The sequence below is a fragment of the Triturus cristatus genome, chromosome 12 (genome assembly GCF_964204655.1).
Source record: "Triturus cristatus chromosome 12, aTriCri1.1, whole genome shotgun sequence".
NCBI lineage: Eukaryota > Metazoa > Chordata > Amphibia > Caudata > Salamandridae > Triturus > Triturus cristatus.
The window spans coordinates 782,678,464-782,696,462 of NC_140595.1; the positions used below are offsets into that span (position 1 = coordinate 782,678,464).

The 17,999-nt window shown below is 46.2% G+C and overlaps 1 protein-coding gene across 1 annotated transcript in view; it reads right to left on the minus strand.

Annotated features, from left to right (window-relative positions):
• The window catches only part of LOC146782828 (solute carrier family 35 member G3-like), a 30,032-nt gene extending 14,037 nt beyond the window's left edge, over positions 1–15,995 (minus strand). Inside the window, exon 1 of the mRNA XM_085637707.1 lies at positions 15,833–15,995. The gene's annotated coding sequence lies outside the window, so the exon portion shown is untranslated. The remainder of the gene's footprint in view (positions 1–15,832) is intronic.
• Between the last annotated feature and the right edge of the window lie 2,004 nt (positions 15,996–17,999).

The window sequence follows — 17,999 nt, forward strand, 5'->3', positions numbered from 1 at the left end:
TAAGATGCAGAATCTTAAATGCACCACTGGTTGAACATTTCATTGACCAAAAACATTCCGAAGATGAAATACGTTGGACTGTGATCTCTGTTGTTAAACTCCCACCGAGGGGTGGTGACATTGCCAAACTACTTAATAAGGAGGAGTTGAAATGGATTTTGAAAACTGACAGCTTGAATACAGGACTTAATCGTCTCGAGGACCGCACTACCATCATCTAACCTCTTCCTTCATGCCAATACATGCTTCCAAAAATTTTAAATGGTCTAGTATAATTGCTTTAATTCTTCTGTGTTAAACGGTAATGTCTGATTTTATTGCTCACATTATTCATAATGTCCTTCATTCCCACTTTTTACAACAATGTCTTTTCTATTTTTCACTACCAATTTCCTCTCTTTCCATGATGGAGGCTTTTATCATCAAACTTTTATTGTCTTCCTTTGTTTCTCACTTAATCTTCCACACTGGCCCTTTCCACCAATCACGCTGTACTCCCGCTATTTATCCCCCCCACCCACCACCACTTCCTGCTCCCGCATTGACGGATACCAGCTTGCCGTACCCAGAGATTTCCGACTCCCAGCTTGTTCACATCAACGACCTCGACAACGGTGAGCCCACGTCTCCCCCGGTCTCTTCCTTCCCATCGGCACCTCAGACCTGGCCCTTAATTTCGTCCTTTCTTTCATTCCCCTCAGGATCGACTACCGCTATCACACCCCACGCATCATAATATGCCGCATTATTTTCGTCACGCACAAATGCCGGTCCTTAATGATCCTGACTTCTGCATGCCTTGTTTAAATCATCGTGTTTATTCAATTTTGCGATAACACGCAATTGCCAATTACCTTGATTCATTCTGCTCTTGTTTTCCATCATGTGCCATCGTACAATTCACTATGCTGTTTATTATCTCACCAACTAATTGAGCACTCGGTAGCCTTTTCCTTGTCACCGCATTACCCTCCTCTGGTTGTCTGTAACAATGGTTAAGTTGTCTTTGACACAGCTAGATTACCTGTCCTTTAAACTTATTATACGTTCTTCCCCACCTTTTTTCCCCTGTTATACCAGGTTATGCAGGCTCCACCCCACAGGCAAATAACCTTTGTCCTGATGATGATCCTTGCATTCCCCCTAAGGATCGAAACGCCGTCGACATTCTAAAAACAACCGATATGCTGAAAATTGATTTATTATAAAAGTATAAGGTTGTTTACATGAATCTGTTTGTCCTTTTAAGTTGTAATTTCCTCCTATGACAAACCATATCTTTTGCCTGAGCCTTTGTTGTTGCTTTTCTTATGTCTTGCACATTTTCCCCTTGTTTATACAGGATACAGGCTTGTGTCCTACTTCGTAAATTCTTGTAAATGATTGTTGATTGACATGTAAGTAAAAATTGACCTCTGTCCGGCTGGACAAGTCCCGTTAATACAGCACTAATTGAGCCTGTATTTATAAATTTTTCCTTACATCCTTTTTTAGCTCTAGGGACCACTGTTGTTTAAAATAATTACTCCCAAGGTCCCTGGTCGACTTTTCTTGGGTGCCCTTGTTGTTTAAAATATACAGTTCAAAAGAAAGGCTTCCAACCATGTTTTTAGTAGTTAGTCACACAAGACTTTAGTATAAAGTTTAAGTCCTTGTCCAAAGAGACCTCAAGCAACACTTAGGCAGACTTAAACCATTATGAAACATAAATTATCCTCTTTAGACCTAACCATTAAATTCAATGACAATAACTTTTTTGATTTAGGGATCTTGCTCTGCAGCCTGTGAGCAGCTTTGTTTATCAAGTGCCTAGAAACCTGGAGAAATTATTTTCCTTAAAATGAAAAGATGTGCACCTCTCTCCTTTGGATTCATCTGTGTCAGTATTGCTTTACTTTTTCTTTCCTTCTTAACACACGCCTCAGTGGGAGTTTAACATTGTTCTCTCCCTAATGCCCACTTACCCGCAGCACAGTGGAGATGTTTTGCCTTGGTTCAATGCCCTTGCACAACTGTGAGGTACCTATGCACATCACCACTTGATGATCTCAAAGGACCCCTTGCCACTTGCCTTTAGAGTCAGGCGGTTCAGCAGGCAAACCTCCTCAGCTCTACTGCCCCTTCTGCAAGCCTAGGGGGTGAAGAGATAAGAGATGGTGGCCCCAATGCCTGAGGGGAAACCCACAGGGTTTCATGGAAAACTGCCGAGCTTCCATCTGGCATTGAAGCCGTGCTTCAGGCCCTATGGGCCTCAGTGGTACGCATATAGACATAGATTATGGCAAGCTGCTTAATTTGAGCCAGTGGTTTCCGGTGCTCAGCACTAGCACTTAATTGTCAGCACCGGCACTTATAACAGTATGCCACATGGTGGTGCTGTCGGTTTAATTAAGAGATGAGCACAACAAATGTTGTTTACTAATTCAATATATGTTAAAAATGAGTACTACCTGCCGCCCAAGCTATTCCTATAACTTTGAGAGCCTGGAATAGTCTGAATTGTCACACCTGTAGGAGTGTGATGGTTGGTAGTTGTGTTGGTACTGTGATTGGCAGCGCTGGCAGGGTCAATGGGTGGCGCCATCTGCAGTAGCCTTCTGGCAAGGGCCCGGGCACCTTTTTACAAATTAGGCACTGAGTTGGCAGCACCCCCATGCAATGTAGCACCTAGGGGACGAGATCTCAGTGGCCAATCATAGCACTGACACTTTTTTTTTTACCAAAACCCGCTTCAAAAGGACTTATCTTTTCAAATACAGTTGTGGGTGTGATTGTATGAGGCCTGTAGCTCTATAAAAGCACCACATGATCGGCAAGTTCCAGGTACGATACAAAGATGGGGTAATTGCCTGAGGTTTTCGGGGTTTTTCTCTTTTGGGCCACCTCCAGACATCAGTGCCTGCAGCTGGGGGCCTTCTGGTCCAACAGAGTCCATGAATCCTTTCCTCCATCCTCCTGACAGTCTCTACCACCACTGTTTCCACCGCCTGAAAGCAGTCGCTGCACCATAAGGGCTCTGCACTTCTTCTCGGTGCCAGCCCTCGTGCTTTCCTGACCTGAAAGATGCCCCACGACAGATCCCCCACTCTGCCATCACTCCCCAGTCACCAAGGTGCACAGCATCGGTCATAGTGAGTGTTCAACTGGAACCGCCCGCAGTGGCCACTCCTCAAGGCACTACATCAAGACCAGTCCAACAGAAGTCTACAGGGTCTCTCCTTCAAGGCCCACTGGGCTAGGGGGAGATTTGGAAAGCTGTTACCCCGAGCTCTGGAGAGAGTCCACAAAGCTCACGAGTACAAGACGGGGTATGCCCTCCAAGGTCTTGCTGGTCTGTCCTCCTCCCTTCCAGGCGCTTTCCCAGGTCTATCTGCCTATGCAGGGGTGTATGCAAGGAGGTAGATATGTCTGTGATTAGAGACCCAACTCATCTAATGGTACCACACATCCCTCAATCCCTTATTGCAACCAAAGTAAACAGCCCAGGGTCTGCCCCACCCCAATAAGGCATTCTGGGTAGCATTCAACATGGCTGTTCTCTTCAAGATCAGAGCACTTCAGCCTCTGATCTTGTCTCGCGCCACCGAAGCCTGGAGTCTCTTAAAGTCTTCAACGGGGTGAACTGCTGGGCTGCAGAGACAAAGGTCTGACTCTTCTTCTTATCATCACTCTCTTAATTAAAAGGGAGTGTCTGGTGATGTCTTGAAGATGGCAACCTGCCTTCTTCCTATAGCAGGAGATGCCAACCCCCTTGTAATGGGCCTGCTGTCTATTGGGTGTTTTCTCTGCCAAGAAGTGGAGCAAAATAAGTAACTAACTTTACCAGGCAGCAGAAAGGGCAAAAATGTAGTAAGGGCTGCCTCTGATGTATATGTTTTTATATAAATATACGAAGGATTACTGAGCTATTGGTAAGAATAAACTCAGATCTGTGTGTCAAAATATGTGGAGTTTACTTTTACGTGATTATGTGAAATGTACATGCAAACTGGCATTTGGTGCTATATTTTAGCCTGAAGTGCGAGCTTGCCTTCATTTTGGATACAAGGACACATTTTGTGCTACAAAAATAGTGCAAAAACACAAGTGCCGCAAACAGCAGCTGCTTGCATTCTGGTGGTTCACATTATTCCATTGTGCCCATGCATAATCTTTGTTACCTTATTAGATGAAGTGGCATCATTTTGGGAATCTTAGGAAATGCAAAATTACCGGGCTTAATTTGAATTCCTGTCCCAGGATAACACATACAAGCGGCAGGGACTCTCATCCTTGTACAACGTTTCAGTCCAACATTACAGTTGTAACCATTTTAAACATTCAGTGCACAAAGTGAAACACGGCACATTATACACTTCACCCTAAAGGAATGGGGCCGTTCCTTTCAGCCCTCCAATGAGATGTCATTTAGACTGGGCCCCATCTACCACAGAGCTGCCTGTGTGCAGATACCAGGCTCTTCCTCGCTCAGCTTCATGTGTGCACATGCATGTGCAGTGAGCAACTGACTCGGAGCCCCTTACCAAAGGTTGGCGGGATTCCATTAAGTGGGTCCCACATTCCACAGAGACACAAAAACCAGAAGTCCCTAAGTTAAGGTTAAAAAGGGGGAGGGTGATATGGGTCTTGCAAGGACCTTAAAGTGTGTTGCTTTGTGTGATCTTCTGCACCTGAGGCCTACTCTTTGGTTATTCCCTGTGTTGCTGAATACATGGCGTACAGGTGAAGGCTGGTAGACATGCTCTGTGCAAAATACACGGATAAGCATAGCGACAACCTGTATAAACAACAGAGAAGCCACAAAGTAGAATGGCTTTGTATATACAGGGCATGATCCTATACATTGTGTGCACAACGCATAGGCTCAGGCCATGCTCTGTCTGTGTTCCATACATGTTTATCGGGCACACTTGTTTACAGGAATCACAGCGCATGTCTGCCAGCCATGTCCTGTGCAAACAACATATAGTAACGTGGCTTAAAGGGCACAACCAGTATCCATGTTCCATATGCTGCATGCTCAGGGCATTACCTTCTGCCTTGCCCTGCACTTATTGTGGCATCATATGTCAAACCCCATGCGAGCTACAACTGAGACACAGGGCACACAAGTTGCCTGTTTTACTGATGATGTCAGCAGTGATATCATCAATGATGTAATTTCTGATGTTATCATTATTATTGTGTTATGGTTGTGGAGTTAATCATTCATGGTGAATTTCAATGGTTATTGCACGGTGTAAGGTAACCATAAAGTGTTTATTTTTTATTAAATAGACTAGTATCTGACCTCATAGAGAACCATAACATACCTTCAACAAAGTGTTTTCAGTGAAGTCCTTGAGATCTTCAGCTAGGCCTTGCTCCTGTACGCACAATGCCTGCAGCAGAAGACCTCTCGCTATGCCGAGCAAGTACTGGGCACAGGATATGGGCAGTGGCCATGTCGTTTGAACAGTGTCCATGCACATGATGCCTGCAGGGCTTGGCCTCAAGTTCTGCTCTGCCATAACTATACCCAGACCCTGTGCCCCTATAGCCACAGTAGGCACATTGCGTGGCCTGTGACCATGCCCTGGAGAACTGCACCATCTTCAGTCACACTTTTGTGACACACTGCAGAGTCTATGACCCTGTCTTGTGTTTAGAGCCCAGCTACATGTTTTATGATTTGAAATTTTGGATCTCAAACCGTAGATCTGTGTAATATGTTGGGTTCCTCTTAAGTCCCGATTATGATGTCATTTGGAAACTCTTTCGACTGAATCAGTTATAAAATCGCTTCTGACCGAATCGGGTTCTGCAAGTCCGACCTGCCGATTACGATGCTTCCTAACATCGTTCGGGTGGACTCACATTGACTTCAATGAGAGCCTGTGTTCCAAACGAGAACACAGGTTCCCATTGAAAAAACATGTAGTGTGGGGAAAACCTTGAACCCTGTGGCGGGCACCCCATGGTGCCTGCCACGTTGTGCATGTTTGGAAAGAGGGGTCCCTTGGGTACCCCCATGGGCCATAACCGGGTGCCTCCGGGGGAAGGAGGGGCCTGCAACGAGCCCCCAAAGACAGATTCTGACAGCTATTGGTGTGAGGCAGACCAAATCGGAACGGCTGTCCGCATCGGTCATCGTAATTGCTCGCTCGGAGAGCTGTATGATTCGGCTCCGAAAGACTTGGGATGTCCAAATGCCTTTCAGAACCGATTTGGACAGCCCGAACGGTTTCCGGGCATCATAATTGGTCATTTGGAAAAGTGTACGATTCGGTCGGAAACATAGGCTCCGAATCGAATTCTGAGATACCGAATCCCATTCAGAGCCTTTCCGAAAGACATCGTAATCGGCTCCAAAGTTTGAATGAATGACGCACATGTGCACATCTGTCCACAAATTGAATAAGGTGGTTTAAGTTTTCCTTTTTTGGCACAGAAGGGCATTTTCTACACCTTTGGTGAGTTCTGGACCCACTTGGGGTGGGGTGTGCGCTCCCTGCCTTCATACTGTAGCAATATATTTTCAAGGCAATATCTGCTAATGGCGAGATGGCAGACACGTGGCCAATCAGAGTCTAAGCTCAGATTTAAATTCAAACTCACAAACTGGTTCAGAAATAAACCACCAAACCATCTATACATTTTTGGCTTTTTCCTTTTTGATGTTATTTGAAAAATTGTTGTTCAGATTTTTCCCAAACCACAAAAACCTAAGAAGCCTTGGACCAAATGCTAACTTAAGGTGCAAGACATCAGACCATGTCCTATCTCAGTGGCCTCATCCTTGACTTCTATAAGAGCACCTGCAATCTGCAACCTGACTGATCAAAGATCTCCAGAACCAGAATAGAATCACTTCTAGCCTCAGATTACTCCACTGCCTTCCTGTATCCCATTCAAATCCTGCTGCTCTGCCTAAGAGGTGCCAACCAAAGGCCATGCCATACACCCAGAGCCCACTGTTTACAGCTACTGTTTAAGAGCCTCTTGGTGACCATGTCCTGTGCAAGAGACTCTACTCAATGGATACTTGCCCAGAACACAAAGCACACCCAAAAACATCATTGGAAACTTCTTCTTTAAATGATGCTTCTTTGTACACATTGTAAAATATCATAAAAACATATAATGACCCCATAACACCTTCAGTTAAAGGGACCCCAGCATCAGAATCAAAAATGAAAAAAGCAAGAAATATGGTGTGAGAAGTTGGCCTGAGATATGATGTCACTAATTCTAGTGTACACCTTGTATCAGTCCAAACAATCCTTATGGTGATTGGTTGTAAAGTCAACCTTATAGACCAGCTATCCTAGTGGTAGCATGGACAAGAGCAGTCTTAGGCTAAACTCTGAATGGCATGTGAAGCCAGCTGTGATACCATATATAATCCCTTGAATACCAAATGAAAGGACACCACAACAGATATATATAAAAATAGAATGTATTTATTCTAGTCAAACCCTCAGCACTCTTTATGAGATTTGAGGTAAGTACAACACAGTCTTATTTAAGCATACATTAAGTCACACAGGTAAGTAATACAGTTGGGCCCTAGGGGCCACGCAAACCATATACTAAGTAAGTGGTATAAAAACCACTGTCACGAACACAGGATAGGCCTAGGCCTAGGGAATCGCTGGGGCTACACTATACTACCAAAGGTTAGGAAGTGGGAGGCCCACGGGATTCAGGTGCAGAGTGGAAACACTCACGCGTAATGCGTAAAAGTCGATAGAAATAGAAGTTATTAGAAATTAACAGTTTTAGGACACTTCTGGTATAGCTAGGAAGTCGAGACTCGGAAACTAGACCCTTGGATAGTCAATACCCTTGTGAGCACCGAAATGCTCAAGTTACCTAGCCCACGGGCTGCGGGTGCATAGGTGTGAACTTGCGTCGGGTTTCGTCGTTGACTCCTATGGATGCCTGAAGGAAAGTTGCTGACAGGCAGTCAGTGAAGAGTGTCCGGTGGATCCCAAGGATGGGATCAAGAAGGAAGGAACCTGCAAGCAGAAGGGACAGAGTCTAGGTCACCAGCCCGGAGCCGGGAAGGAACCAGGAAGGAACCAGGCGATATCGTGAAGATGCTGGTGAAGAGGTGAAGCTTGTCGCAGCAGTCACGGGTACCAGGAGGCGTCGAGGACGACCAGGACCAGGAGGTGAGCTGTCCCACGAAGGCTCTTGCTGTCGGCGGCGTCGAAGTTGAGTCAGGACCCAACAAGCCTTGGCAAGCGGAACCCACGCAGGATGGAGGACTTGCTTCTGGTGCAGACCAGGAAGGTCTGGGGTGCTTCTCTTTCACAGAGGAGCGGGTGCCAGTCTGGAGGAGCCAGACCATCAAGTTGAAAACAAAGGTTCGTCGTCGCAGAGGTTACTAGCCAACGGGCCAGCAACCGGACAACACGTTGAGCAACTCAGGTGCAGAAGAGCCGCACGCAGAACACGTGAAGTGTGGGGAGCTGGTCTTCTTTGCAGATGGTGCTCGGGATGGGGGCTTCTCAATTCCCCAAGCACAGCCTCGAGGGAGCCTTGGAAGTCGCGCTAGTCAGGTACTAGCCACTTTTCCCAAGTCGCCGGTCCCACGTCCCTCGTCGCCTCCACGGGTCTCAGCTTCACTGTAGATGTGGATCTGGGTCAGAGGTTGTCTGGAAGTCTCGGCGCTGGTCAGTCTCTGCAGTCGTCCCTGGTAGGATCAGTCGCAAAGCAAGCAGCGGTCGCTGGATGGTGCCTGGTTGCCCAGGGTGGTCACTCCTTGGCCACAAGGGAGATTTCTTCAGTCTTCTTCCTGAGGTCGAATGTCGAAGGTCCAGAGTTTCTGTACAAGTTGCAGATTCAGGTTAATCTAATTTAGCAGGGCTCAGCTACCTACTGATATACTGGGCTAGTGGGCTGGGCTACCTGCAAGGTCCCTCCTATGGGTGGGACCAGGATGGGGAGTGGTTACACCCCCTTTCCTTTGTCCAGTTTCGCGCCAGAGCTGGGGCTAGAGTGCCCCAGCGCCGGTTTGAACTGGACTATGCATGGAACACCTTGTGTGCCCCAGGCATGTCTCATTCCTTTCAGCCCTCCCTGCCCCAATACACTAAAGTCTGTCTGGGGAGGTGCTAGCACCTCCCCAAGCAGGAAACCTATTGTCCAGGCCTCCCTGGCTGGGAGGGCTCCCAGCTGCAGGAGGTCAGACTCGTGTCTGTGGCAGCAGCATCCATTTTGTGATGCTGAGGCTTTGGTCAGAGTTAAACAGCAAAGTAGAATTTTAACATGTCTCTCCCTCTAGAAGGGAGGAATAATATCCTCATCACCAGAAATGGTATGGGGGTATTATTCCAAATTGTTAGACACCTTACACGACATGTTTTGATAAAGCCAAACCACAGTTACCATAACCGTTTAAGATTATAAGGTACTTTAAGAGTATATGGTAGGCTATATCATAGAACAGCTATAAGGACATGGTTCCGAAAGCTGCAGACAGGCTCAGCTCATGCTAGAGCACCATCTCACATGTTACCAAGCACTCTGCCTCCAGGATTGTTAAGGCCTGCCATAGGAGTGGCTGATAGGTACACATGTGTCTATTATAAGGGTAGATATAGGTATACTATATCTAAGCAAGGGGTGATTACACGACCTTGCCCCAGCTGAGTGATCAGCCAGTTGTGTCTGATTGGAAGGCCAGACCAGGGGTGGCATAATACATGCTGCAGCCCCTGGGAGGCCTAGGGTACACCTATGTCCTGGGTACCTAGGGTACACTGTACAGGGTCCAATAAGGTGATCCTTACCAATTGGGTATGTACCTAGGGTACATGGAGTCCATTTTAAAGAGAGAGCAGACAGCCTGAGACCCTGAATGGCAGGATCTCAGGCCAACTAAGTCGAAAAACCAGCTAGACACTAGGCAAAAAGTTGGGGGTAACCATAGTCAGATATTCACGTTCCTACATATGGTAACTGAGCAACCATGACCGTCTCAATGCATGGCCTTGCCCATGACATCAATGACATCACATAGACATTAACAGTTTCATCTTTGGTGATATCAAATCACTGTTGACGTTCTTGATAAAATCACCGAAGCCTCAAATTGTAGCATTTGCAGCATCTGTAGAAATGGAGCGTAAATATTGCCTTATGTCTGTGTGCGCCGCTCGAGTAACAGGTGTATAAAAAGGAATAAACTGATATACACATTTTTATATTATTTCATACATATATTTATTTATATTTACAAACAATAGTTATTTATCAATTGATAATGATTCTGTTGAGCCACAGGCCTGGTGAGATAATTGGTAAGTAGGAACTGGACTCATTGGAAGGGGCAACATCGGCTCTTGTGTGGGCTGTACTGTCAAATATATGGTTGGTTTCATTGAGTTGTCCTCTTTGATTTTTGTGTCAAGATACATGGATTTATTTTAATGAAGTGATTGTCTAGAGAGTCATGTAGTTCCTGAGACTGACTGACTCTGGGAGCTGTGCACTCTGGGGTTTGGTCATTATTTTGTGAATCTTTTTGACGGGCAGGCGGCTTCAGACATGTGCCAAGTGTAATGGGGTCTTTTTCTATTTTTGGATAATTGCCATTTGTACACAGCTTAACATTCACTGAATGAATCAGGAAAGCCTGTATGTGAGGATAAAGAGAGATATGTATGAAATAATATAAAACCATGCCCATTCGATTTTTCCTTTTGATACATCTGTTACTCTAGATTGGTAATCAGTACCGCGTGGGTGGCTAAGGGGATGAGTTCCAGTGGACCCGGGTTAGACAATGCTGACCTTCAGGTTGGATCATGACTGGAGGAACTTGGGAACAAGTTGCTGAGTAGGCTGTAGTTAAAAGTGAATTATCACGAGCGGTGTATGCCAAAGCACTCCGCACAGGCGGGCCTGGAGCACGGTGTCCCTACACTTGCCGAAGCCCCAATGGTAAACTCTGTCTGGCTCAAGTTCAGGACCAGCACCCAGCTGGCCGAGGGCTGAGGAAAGTAGTACTCAGCACAGCACCTTGCTGAAGGCTAGGTCTGACGCCCAGAGTGTACTGAGCACAGTCAAATATTGAGGAACTCTGAGCGGCTTCAGCGATATCAACAAGGATCTCAATAGTGCTGGGATATTTGACATCAGCAGTGATGGAATCAATGATGGAATCTAAGATGTTACCCTTAACATCAGGTGTGATGCCATGAGTAATAAACAACAGTCACACCTAAAATGTCAAGGAGGGGAAGACGGCTCAATATTGCTTGTAATCGGGACACTTGACAATGCTGCTTTCTGACATTCTAGGATTCAAACCCCAAAAAGATCAGTCTCCAGCCAGTTTGTACCAGGAACAAAGCACAACTAGAAAAAGAAAGCCTTTGTTCGGTTGCAGATCTGCGTCAGAACAGCCCTTGAATGAGATGAATGAATTCTGGGTTCAAAAACACTAGTCCAGTGGTCCAAAAGTGATTCTTGGACTTAATAATTGTTTTATTTACAAGATAGTGAAATTCGAACAATTTGCTAGATTCTGCAAATAAAGACATTTAATAGAGTAAATTATCTTGAATAACCTCAAATCACATATTTAATTGGACTAGAGGAGGATTTAACTAAAAAAATATATATTTTCAATGGGATTTTGCTAAATTTGCCTTCCCAAACAAAGCAAACAAAAGCTTTAAAAGAATGTTATGTTATGTTATAGTGACTTTTAAAGCGGAGGTGTCAAGTCGCTAGTTCTGAGTGAGTAAACATGGAAACATCCTTAGCTGGAGAAAAGCGAAGTTTTTAATTCCTTCCTGAGCGGTAACAAATTGGGTTTAGTCCTGAAGTGGAGAGGGAGTTGGTTCCATTCTTCTGCGGTTAAGATCACAAAAATTCTTCCTCTCCAATTGGTTCGTTTGAAGCCGTGAACCACCAATTTCACAGCACCCCTTGAAGCATAGATTGCTCCCTGGGTTGTACCATTTGAAAGATCGCTTCAAAATGTAAGGGCCTACTCCATGAAGAGCCTTGTGGTCAAGACAAAGGGCTTTGAATGTAATACGCTGCCTGACAGGAGGCCAATGTAGCTTGTTGATGGCTTGTGAAACAGGTTTATATTTGGGAATACCGGCCAACATTCAGGCGGCTGCATTCTGCAAGACCTGTAACCTGTTGAGATTTTGGTGCTGCATGTTTAGGTACAGGGCATTACAGTAGTCTATCTTAGATAGAACTACTACAGTTCCCACAGTTTTTTGAGCATTTAAGGGAATAAAAGGGACAATCAATTTTAGCATCCTTAGGGTGTAGAAAGCGGAGGACGTGACTACATTGACCTGCAGGCCAAAAGCCAGTTTATTGTCCATTACCACTCCCAAATTCCTTACCTTACCTTACTCACTGAAGAAGGCAGGGTACCCAATTCCTCCGGCCACCAGGAAGTGGAATTTGTTTTGGGAGTTAGGAGTCGAACACAAACCATTAACATTAACATTTTGAAGGGTACATTGAATCTCGAATCACCTCAAAACTGGGTGATTTCAGTTTGATGTGACTCGATTTGACTGGGACAACTCTTAAAGTTGTTGCCACTCCCCTCCCCATACCCAGGGCGTCTCTGGCAGTGTTTATTGTGTAAAAGAATAAGGCCAGGCCCAATATTTTGCTCAAAAGCCCACAACTGGCACTAGTAATGGGGTGCATAGCCTTGATTCCACCTCATGTCTCTTTAATCCACCAGCAGACACTCCCTAACTCCTTTTATCACTCTTGCAGTTCTTTTTCATCGATGCATTCACCCTTTGTTACTGTTTTTTTTTTCCTTTTTGTTTTCCATTATTTTATGTGTTTTTTTTCTCTCTTATTCGGGGTGAAAGTATGATGAGGAGAAATAAGTGCCAGTCCCCAGAAATTAGCGCTGGTGGCCCCCACCTGCCACTTCCAGCTCAAATTAAGCACAGGCCACTATTATCTCTCCGACCTTTACATAGGGGTATCCTGCTAATGAAGGGAACATTTTCCCAAGACCAGCTGATGAGATCTTTGTCTCATTCTCAACCTCTCTCCACTTGCAACATATCTGTGGTTACTTTGTCACAAATGTGTTTAACTGGGGAAGGTGACCCGAAGATATCTCCAATAACTATGTAACCAAGAGTCCAAATCATAACCACCTCACAAAAGTTTTTTGTTTCTTTGTCCATCTGGCCACAAAAAGGACAAACAACTGTACTCCTCTGCTCAGCTCTTGGAAGAGGAAACAAACGCAGCACATTCCAAAATGTTCCACAATACATTCCTTACCTTTTCATAAACTTTGCATCGACGCACAGCAAATGAGCAAAGTTATGCAATTTTGACTTTTCAAGGGCACACTGTGTCTAGTACATTGGCCAAAACCTGTTGATTTTAAGGTACTTTGGCCAAAAACCGATTGCTTTTCAGAGATGTTTGTGAGGTGTCTGTAATAGTCCCCTGGCACCTTTTTTAAAGAGCCTCCCCTATCCCCAATAAGGTCACCCATATTAATAACTTGTTTGTTATACTCCACGCAGTGTTGCACTGATTTGCCCTATATGTGCAGCGAACAGCACTTAGTGCTAGTGCACAATTTAATGGTATTGTATTGTATTCTAATTGTATTTTTATATTGCTTACTACCCCTGACGAGGCGTCAAAGCGCTTTTTTGGCGAGTAGCACGCTACTCCAGAACCCACAAAGGGTGTTTAGTAGCAGCATGGATGTTCATAGTTTTCCCAAAAAAAGTGTTGAAGTTGCTTCAAAGAGTGTTAGCATCAGACATGGATTTGGCAGGGTGAGAGATGACTTCAGCATTTACGTAGTAGATGAAGGAGTCTGGAGGTTTGGTCTTCTCTAGTATGTTGGGGGCCCTGAGCAGGGAGATAGAGATGGTGAAGGGGACGTTCCAATCCAGGGGTATAGGTGGTTTGCCCTGGATTGTTGGCGATGTTGAGAAGATGAGGTCAAGAATGAAACCTCTGGATTGTGTTGGTTGGGTGATGTGCTTCACCACGTTTAATGTGTTGATGATGTTGAGAAGGGAGTCTCTATTTTTTTTGTTTTGGCTCTTGGAGGTTGAGGCTGCCCTGGAGAGTGGTCTGGTGTGTTGGGCGGACGAGGTGGTGAGGAGCTCTGAGAATACATTAATGAAGTCCTTGTTCTACTCGGGTGGCCTTGAGATAAAATGGAAGGTGGTAGTATTAGTTTTTGAGAGTGGTAAGTGGCATGTCAGGGGTTGCACTATTTTGATACAGCTCCTTTGACCGGATCCTCGGCCTATATTTAACCATCTTGATAGATGAACTACAGAAATGCAAAAAAATATTTGAGATGTGGCCTAGATAATTTCACACAATCCTTGAAAATTTGCCTCCATATCAAGGCACAACACTCTAGTCATGCTCCCCAGAAAATGCTTCATATTTCAGATGTGCACAGCCACAATTGGAAAAAGCACCCCAAATGTGACCTTCAGAAATGGACAAGGTTTTCCAGATGGGGCTTCCAGAAAAACTTGTACACAATATGCTAAATGTGAGGTCTAGAAATACAAACATTGCACCGAACGCGGCAGGTGGCCCCATACGTCATGGGTTCTCAGATCTGGCCACAGTACTACAGATGTTGCTGCAGAAAAGAACACAGTACTGCAAATAATATCCCACTATAATGACGTGTTTATGTATAATGCATCACCCCGTACTTCTGCCATGCCTATGCACTGGAAATAAGGGTTTTCACTATTGCCCAAAACGATGGTAGCCAATTAATCAGCCCTGGAAAAGTGAGAGTCTCAGTTGGCCCCGCAGCAACACTCCTACCCAGATGCGGCCTACAGGGCTGTGTGAAATGCTGCAGCGGGGGCCTCCGGGACTGGAGATACTGCTTCAGACTGATCACATTTGCCTGGCACAGATCACCCCAAGGGGCCTCTTGGGCCCAGTTTGATAAATGTGCTGCAGACTCAATGTTAGCTCTCAGCAGATCTATGAGAGGAAGTTAGACGTGGACCCGAAACTCCCCAGGAGGGCTGCTGAACTGGTCCCAGTGCTCCAGATGTGGCTTGCACATCTGGACACCATGCGCTATATGAAGGCACGGCACTCTAAATGTCACTGCAGTGAGCCTGGGTCCCATAGAGCAGAGCAGAAGCAGCGACAAAGCCAAGGTAAGTCTGGAGGCCCTGTAAGGTCTGTGCATCAAACGCACCCCGAAGAAGAGGCGGCCCTTGTACCCCCTCCTGTCCCCATCGCGAGTGGGGCTCTAAATATCAATATATGTGGTAATTTCTGTTCCCTCATATATCACCATTCCAAGTTCAGCTCTCAGAACTCAACTCTCCCCTGCAATATTCTGCACATAACATCTGGAAGATCAAATCTGCACAACTGTCCCAAAGTGAAATGCCAGGTAAACACTGGCAGATGCGGAATGCAGTAAGCACCGAATAACGCACGTTATGCCCCATTTTCCGAGGGTGAAACTCGATACAGGCAGGACACATTGTGGCAAGTAAATACCACAACCACACTAGTTAGGCGTTCATTTGGTTCTGTGAACACAATCTTCGTCCCACTTGTGACCAGGCCGTAAATGTGAGCATTCCCAACAGCTCAGTGGGGCAATGCACTTGCTGCAAACTTGTGGGTGTAAGCTGCAGGCCATGGGATCGAATGAGGGCAATGCTAAACGTTTATCCTTCCCAGGCCGGTCATATTAGCCCCCTGAGAAACGCAATGACATTAGTGTGTGACATGCTATTCAGTCGCGAGATGGGGGGTGCAGTATTACAGAGCAGCAGCCACGGGCCGCTGAACAGCCCTCTCTCGCACTCACCTCTCTCAGCCCTTCCACCGATAGGAGCTGTTTCTTGCCCAACCGACCCTAAACTTCTCCAGAAGCTCTGAAGGGCCGGGTCTGGCTACAGGGGAGCAGTGGCAGCAGGCCACACATATCAGCCCTACTCCATTCCCTGCCTGGCGGCTCCTGCTGGCGTCCAGGCGCGAGGCTTACCTGCTCATTGTGATTGAATAGAGTGCAGTGAGGTCACTGCATTCTCACCAATCAGAGCCCAGGGATCACTGGTACTGTGACCTCACAGCCTGAGCCTGCCAATGGGCACACGGTGCTAGAAAGTCGTGAGAACTTGTTTTCACACAGCGCTTCATGGTAGAGACCTATGGCTTCACACCACTAGAATTTGAGATGACCATACTGTTCCCAATTCGAGCGGGTTCATAATTCTGGCTAAAAGGGAGGAGGAAAGGTTGGGTTGAGTTGATCAGGAGAGACACGGCCTCTACTGTTCTCAGAGACCAAGAGGGATAAAGACCTGATCAGCACTCTCCTGAGACAGAGAGAGGTCTGACCCGCACTTTCCCGGGACAGAGAGAGGTCTGCCCAGCACTGTTCTGAGACAGAGAGAGGTCTGACCTGCACTTTCCAGAGACAGAGAGAGATCTGGCCAGCACTCTTCTGAGACAGAGAGAGGTCTGGCCAGCACTCTTCTGAGACAGAGAGAAGTCTGGCCAGCACTCTCCTGAGACAGAGAGAGGTCTGACCCGCACTTTCCAGAGACAGAGTGAGATCTGGCCAGCACTCTTCTGAGACAGAGAAAGGTCTAGCCAGCATTCTTCTGAGACAGAGAAAGGTCTGGCTAGCACTCTTCTGAGACAGAGAGAGGTCTGGCCAGCACTCTTCTGAGACAGAGAGAGGTCTGGCCAGCACTCTTCAGAGACAGATCTGACCAGCAGTCTCCAAAGACAGGTCTGGCCAGCGCTCTTCTGAGACAGAGACATTTCTGGCCAGCGCTCTTCTGAGACAGAGACGTGTCTGCTTAGCACACTCTTCTGAGACAGGTCTAGCCAGTGCTCTTCTGAGACAGAGACAGGTCTGGCCAGCACTCTTCTGAGACAGAGACATTTCTGGCCAGCGCTCTTCTGAGACACAGACAGGTCTGGCCAGCGCTCTTCTGAGACAGAGAATGGTCTGGCCAGCACTCTTCTGAGACAGAGACAGGTCTGGCCAGCACTCTTCTGAGAGAGAGAAAGGTCTGGCCAGCGCTCTTCTGAGACACAGACAGGTCTAGCCAGTGCTCTTCTGAGACAGAGACAGGTCTGGCCAGCACTCTTCTGAGACAGAGACATTTCTGGCCAGCACTCTTCTGAGACAGAGACATTTCTGGCCAGCGCTCTTCTGAGACACAGACAGGTCTGGCTAGCGCTCTTCTGAGACAGAGACAGGTCTGGCCAGCACTCTTCTGAGATAAAGAGAGGTCTGACCAGCTCTCTTCTGACATATAGAGAGGTCTTACCAGCTCTCTTCTGAGATAAAAAGAGGTCTGGATAGCACTCTTCTGAGATTAAAAGAGGACTGACCAGTACTTTTTTTTAAAGATAAAGAGTGGTTCGGCCAGCACACGTCTGAGACCAAAACTCTCCTGAGATAAGAGCCAAAGACAGCGACAGTAGATGAATAGAATTTAACGTTTTCCTATAATATAATTGCTTTTGGCTGTATGTCTTGTTAGTCTTTTATAAGTATATTACTCTCAAGTTTGTATCCAGTTATTAAAACATTTTACATAGCACATAATACTGTGATGTGTGGTCTGTTTTAAGCCCTCCTCCTTTCCCAAATAATTAGTTAGAAGCCTGAAAAGAGTAAGCATTTTGCTCAAGATCACACAATTTGTTCAAGTAGTGCTCCACAAAAAAACTAATAAAACACTAATAATAAACAGTAAAGCCAAGATCGCAATATGTGTCTCCTGGCTCCGCAGGGGTCAGTCCGGCCTCCGCGCTGACCCGCCCCCGTTCTTTGAGGCATTTCATGTTTCGCTCATGTCATCTCAGTGGTTTGATAGGAGTTCAGAGAGCCCCGCGTGGCCTCCAGACCCGCCCGGTGCTGACCCGCTCCCATTCTTTGAGGCATTTCATGTTTCGCTCATGTCATCTCAGCGGTTTGATAGGAGTTCAGAGAGCCCCGCGTGGCCTCCAGACCC